This window comes from Eucyclogobius newberryi, unplaced genomic scaffold (assembly GCF_026437365.1).
Source record: "Eucyclogobius newberryi isolate DKJ021-1_F unplaced genomic scaffold, fEucNew1.0.hap1 SCAF_22, whole genome shotgun sequence".
In the NCBI taxonomy this organism is placed as follows: Eukaryota; Metazoa; Chordata; class Actinopteri; order Gobiiformes; family Gobiidae; genus Eucyclogobius; species Eucyclogobius newberryi.
In genome coordinates, this window is record NW_027315857.1 from 22,272,229 (window position 1) to 22,279,050 (window position 6,822).

The following is a 6,822-nucleotide window of genomic DNA, read 5'->3' on the forward strand; positions in this document are numbered from 1 at the left end:
TAGTTAAGAAATGAAAGTATATGTATTTTGACTATAATGCTGGAATATGATTGAAGAAACAAACATATAAAGTCCTAATACTGGCACGATACAAAGGAAAGCAGTGAAAATGTCCTTTATCCTTAAGTGAACATGACGGATTAGACGCTTAACTTCACATAATAATAATAATAATAATAATAATAATAATAATAATAATAATAATAATGAGAATAATAATAATAATAATAACAATGATAATAATGATTCCCTCTTGAGAATCATTGCACTTTAATGTCACACTGTGGAACATTCAGGCAAAGCCAGAGCGTCTCATCAGAAATGTTACACAGTGTTGCTTTAGACCACGTACCGTTGTAGCAGATGAAGGGGTTGTCATGGTTACAATCGTCTCGGATAAACGTTCCCTGAGGTCCCAGTTTGACACAACCCTCGTCGTCATGGTCATATTCTTTATTCATTATGTCTTCGTCTGGTCTCCAGTTCCTGAAGGAGGAGTGGCTTCCATCGGACCAGCTCCACGTGTCTCTGAACAGACCGATCCACCACCGATCACAACCACTCCCCCAATTATTGATATGATTGATCCGGTCCAGTCCACTGATCAGCTCTGAGTTTCTCTCTCTGCACTTGTGCTGAGCTGTGATCCAGTTCACACGTGTGTCACTGAAATATTCTCCGCTGGAATCTGTAAAACAAGATTTTTTAAAGAAAACAGATTTTTGTCTTTAAATAATTACTTCAAGCAGTCTTTTTAGTCTTGCCACTAACGATCATTTTGTTAATTGATTAGTCCATCAATTATTCTTTTGATAATGGATTAGTTTTTCAGAACACAAAAGTTATGAGATGAAATGATTTTGTATTAAATTTGACTCTGATTACGGCTCAATTTCAGTCATAAAAGTTATTTTCTCAGCTCAGGGCACGTTTTGGAACCCGTGCACAGACCAGTGAACAATGACTCGATGACTTAATGAACGATTATTTCAATAATCAATTAGTTGCGATTCATCGATTAACTTGAATTGTACATAATAATTATTGACGACAACTCAATAAATATGCAGCAAACTATATCCACTCCATTTCAAAGGTGCACTTATGATAAAGCATGTGAGACTTTAGTTTTATTTACACTGAGGCAATATAAAATCATATCTAGATTAGTTTCTTTGACAAAGGGATGAGAGCACATCAGCACTAATTATGACTTTCTGCATGTGAATTATTGCCCGTTTTCCCTCGTACATATTAAATACTACAGAACACTTCTTACCGTTGTAGCAGATAAAACAGAGATCAGCCCCACAGTCGCCGTCCGACCACTTTGAGTCTTTGTTAATAAACACACAGTTCTCTCGTCCGCCATGATCATTTGGTTCACCGTTTTTCCATTCCCCTTCCACCTCGCTCACACTGAACTTTCTCTCTCCGGGCCGAGACCAGTGCCAGGTTCTGTCGTTCTCCAGGTTGTTTAGTCCGATCCAGGCTCCAGCTGCAGCTTCCATCAGGTCCTCCAGGTTCTTCAGGTCCTTCAGGTCCTTCACCGTGGCCAGGTCTGAGTAGTGTTTTCTGCAGTACTTCTGAGCATCTTCCCACGTTTTAGCCTCATTTATGAAGTGAAACACGTAGTTTTTGTCAGAAACTGCGAAACTCAAACTGCAAAGATCTAAAAAAAAAACAGCACGATAAAGAGAGATCATCATTTTCAGCTCAGTCACATTTACCTGAGTTTTAATCGTTTTTGAGAGCAATTACTTAAATAATGTACTCTTATTTCAGACCCAGTTTAGTCCTGTGTTATCCATCGCTTTCACAATGATGGAAGATTGTCATAAAAAATCACAAACTAAAACTCTTTTGTATCATTAAAAGTCCTCAAAATGTGCTTAAGTGGCATTTTAATCACTGGTCTAAACTAGAGAATAATGATAATAATAATAATAATAACTAACAATACATGAAATATTAATAATGAATAAATTGATGCAAAAAGCGAATCATGACAATAGGTTCATTGATCGGAAATGTGAAAAGACTCTTACAGTAAATAAATAACTAAATAAATACATAAATACATTGATACATAAATACATACATAAATACATTGATACATAAATACATATATAAATAAAACATACTCATCAGAAAGAGCAGCAGCAGAGTCTGATCCATCTTGAACCTGAGTGAGAATATTTATAACGTTAGACTGGACTGGAGCGGCAGAGCAACGATAAAAAAGTCCAAACTGGAACTTTAAAGCAGCTGAGCCACACGTTTGAGTTCAGACCTCGAGTCACGGCAGGAAAAATATCCAAAGTCAAAATTGCGCAGGAAAAATGTTGCTCACGACTCGCCGCCTCGCGCTCCGTCGTCTGCCGCTTCTGCTCCGGACGTGAGTATTATATGTCCATCTCTCCACTGGAGTTTAGTTTGCATCTTTGGGAAATTTGCATTTTTAACCATATAAAATAATGACTCATCACCTTTAGTCTGTGCAGTAAAAAAGCAACAAAACAAAACAAGGAAAGTAATAGAAGAAAAAACATGAAAACCTGCACTTTGGTGGAAGAAGTACTCTTATTTAAGTAAAATTACAGACAGAAATGTGAAGTATAAGTACAGGCATTTCATTAAAAAATTCCACTTGAGTCAATATATCTCACTTTTATTTAAATTTTATGTATTTTATTTCACACAAGATTTTTGGTGAACAGAACAAATGCATTTATTTCTTAACTACATGAATTGAATTGAAATCAAAACTTTGACACGCTGTCATCAAACCGCAAAGAAAGTCATTTAAAATATACCAGAGAAAACACAGACTCGTTAGTTAATTAGTGATTTCAAACCCACTGTGTCTTTTTACCAACAAACAAGACTAAAATAAAAGCATTTTGATGTTTTTATTGTACTAAAATGTACACATGTATAAATATTTAGTTACTTTACAAATAATCTTCCACAAAGCAGAATTAAATGTGTTTATATCAAGAAAGAATGTGAAGTTCGGATTCTACTTATTTCCCTGAAGTCACTTTCCACTTCTTGAAAGTTACAGTGTTACTTTAGTTAAGTACAAATATAATAACAACTGTACTCAAACACACATACTTTTACTTGTGTACTTTATGTTCCATCTCTTATTTCCACACGATGCATAATCAACAGGGAATCTTATTTGAATATGAAAATGTTGCCTAGGAAAGATAAACATGAGTAAATGATTAAACTAACGACGTGACTGTTTGGTAGCGACCTCTGAACGTTGCCACGGTGACAGGAATGAGAGACGCAAAGACTCCATGGCACCGCGCCCTTTCCTTTGGGCAGATGCATCGTGTATACTCCCTGCGTACTTTGCCGAGGCCTCATGCTTTTAAAGTCAGAATAAACGTTACCGTACATAATCTTTAGCTCGTCTTGTGAACATTTGTATCTGTGGAACAATGTGGCCTGATTGGACACATAACTCATCTCATCTCTGATCAAGCCTTCTGACTCAGAATGCGTGCTGATTGGTTGAACATAGGCCCCAAACCAGCTCCCCCATGGGTCAGTCCGAGAGAGAGAGAGAAGACCGATGCAAGGAAGAATCTCGGGAACTACGCTAATACTAGCATAGGCTACTGTTTAAGGGTCCTCGTATGGTTTTACAGCATAAAATATAGTAGCATATCACCCTAACCCAGGTCTGGAGGAACATAGGGCTGACCCCTGACCCTCTCTCCTCTGGCCTAGCGATGCAAAGCTAACATAAAGAACTAAGTCATTCCAGAGGAAGAAACGGCCAAAGCTAACTTTATTCTCTGACCTGACCACTGACCTGATCCAGCGCTTCATCAGCCTGAAGTGGACCTGATCCAGCGCTTCTTCAGCCTGAAGTGGACCTGATCCAGCGCTTCTTCAGCCTGAAGTGGACCTGATCCAGCGCTTCTTCAGCCTGAAGCGGACCTGATCCAGCGCATCATCAGCCTGAAGCGGACCTGATCCAGCGCTTCTTCAGTCTGAAGTGGACCTGATCCAGAGCTTCTTCGGCCTGAAGCGGACCTGATCCAGCGCTTCTTCAGTCTGAAGCCGACCTGATCCAGCGCTTCTTCAGCCTGAAGCGGACCTGATCCAACGCTTCTTCAGTCTGAAGCCGACCTGATCCAACGCTTCTTCAGTCTGAAGTGGACCTGATCCAGCGCTTCATCAGCCTGAAGCGGACCTGATCCAGCGCTTCTTCAGCCTGAAGCGGACCTGATCCAGCGCTTCTTCAGCCTGAAGCCGACCTGATCCAGCGCTTCTTCAGCCTGAAGTGGACCTGATCCAGCGCTTCTTGATCCAGCGCTTCTTCAGCCTGAAGCGGACCTGATCCAGCGCTTCTTCAGTCTGAAGTGGACCTGATCCAGCGCTTCTTCAGTCTGAAGCCGACCTGATCCAGCGCTTCTTCAGCCTGAAGTGGACCTGATCCAGCGCTTCTTGATCCAGCGCTTCTTCAGCCTGAAGCGGACCTGATCCAGCGCTTCTTCAGCCTGAAGCGGACCTGATCCAGCGGTTCTTCAGTCTGAAGCGGACCTGATCCAGCGCTTCTTGATCCAGCGCTTCTTCAGCCTGAAGCGGACCTGATCCAGCGCTTCTTCAGCCTGAAGCGGACCTGATCCAGCGCTTCTTCAGTCTGAAGTGGACCTGATCCAGCGCTTCTTGATCCAGCGCTTCTTCAGCCTGAAGCCGACTTGATCCAGCGGTTCTTCAGTCTGAAATGGACCTGATCCAGCGCTTCTTCAGTCTGAAGCGGACCTGATCCAGAGCTTCATCAGTCTGAAGCGGACCTGATCCAGCGCTTCTTCAGCCTGAAGTGGACCTGATCCAGCGCTTCTTGATCCAGCGCTTCTTCAGCCTGAAGCCGACCTGATCCAGCGCTTCTTCAGCCTGAAGTGGACCTGATCCAGCTGTTCTTCAGTCTGAAGCGGACCTGATCCAGAGCTTCTTCAGCCTGAAGCGGACCTGATCCAGCGCTTCTTCAGTCTGAAGCCGACCTGATCCAGCGCTTCTTCAGTCTGAAGCCGACCTGATCCAGCGCTTTTTCAGCCTGAAGCGGACCTGATCCAGCGCTTCTTCAGTCTGAAGTGGACCTGATCCAGCGCTTCTTCAGCCTGAAGCCGACCTGATCCAGAGCTTCATCAGCCTGAAGTGGACCTGATCCAGCGCTTCTTCAGTCTGAAGTGGACCTGATCCAGCGCTTCTTCAGTCTGAAGTGGACCTGATCCAGCGCTTCTTCAGTCTGAAGTGGACCTGATCCAGCGCTTCTTCATTCTGAAGTGGACCTGATCCAGCGCTTCTTCAGTCTGAAGCCGACCTGATCCAGCGCTTCTTAAGTCTGAAGTGGACCTGATCCAGCGCTTCTTCAGCCTGAAGCGGACCTGATCCAGCGCTTCTTCAGTCTGAAGCCGACCTGATCCAGCGCTTCTTAAGTCTGAAGTGGACCTGATCCAGCGCTTCTTCAGCCTGAAGTGGACCTGATCCAGCGCTTCTTCAGTCTGAAGTGGACCTGATCCAGCGCTTCTTCAGCCTGAAGCCGACCTGATCCAGCGCTTCTTCAGCCTGACGTGTCAGAGCCAGAGCCACAGGCCGAGCTCTCCAGTATAATGAGTTTAATGTCATAGTGTTTTAATGTTTGTCAAATAAAAACAATATATCATATCTGGTTTACATGTGTCAAGAAGTATTTTTTATTTGTATTCCTTATATGAAGTTTATGTCATGATAGTTGTTTACATTACATACATTTTTTACATTTAACTTTAACATATTTTTACAGTTTATTTTACAGTTTCTACTTCTGTATCTACTACAGATGTAACACGGGGATATTTAACAACCAAATAAAGTGCACAACAAACATCCCACTATACAAAACATTCAAAACACTGAATAATAAAAATACATAAAGTTTCCTTAATCAGCAGTTCGTTGTGCAACAAAGCAGTACTCTCTTAATTGGTTTTGTTGATTATAAATCGTGTATCCTACTGCAATTACAATACTTATTGGGAGAATCACGATTAGATTTGGTCTTAGCTGGCTCTTTTGAGTTCACTTGAGCCTGGATCATTGTTATCTGGATCACTGAAGTCTGATTTAGTGGAGTTTGGTTTACTTGAGTCTGGATCTCTGGAGTCTTGTTTAGTGGCGTCTTATTCACTTGAGTCTAGTTCACTGTAGCCTGGTTTACTGAAGTCTGGATCACTGGGGTCTGGATCACTGGGGTCTGGATCACTGGGGTCTGGATCACTGGGGTCTGGATCACTGGGGTCTGGATCACTGGGGTCTGGATTACTGGGGTCTGGATCACCGTAGTCTGGATCACCGTAGTCTGGATCACCGTAGTCTGGATCACCGTAGTCTGGATCACCGTAGTCTGGTTCACCGTAGTCTGGTTCACCGTAGTCTGGTTCACCGTAGTCTGGATCACTGGGGTCTGGATCTCTGTAGTCTGGATCACTGTAGTCTGGATCAACGTAGTCTGGATCAACGTAGTCTGGATCAACGTAGTCTGGATCAACGTAGTCTGGTTCACTGTAGTCTAGATAACTGTAGTCTGGATCACTGTAGTCTGGATCACTGTAGTCTGGATCATTGTAGTCTGGTTCACTGTAGTCTGGTTCACTGTAGTCTGGTTCACTGTAGTCTGGTTCACTGTAGTCTGGTTCACTGTAGTCTGGATCACTGGGGCCTGGATCACCGTAGTCTGGATCACTGTAGTCTGGTTCACTGTAGTCTGGTTCACTGTAGTCTGGTTCACTGTAGTCTGGTTCACTGTAGTCTGGTTCA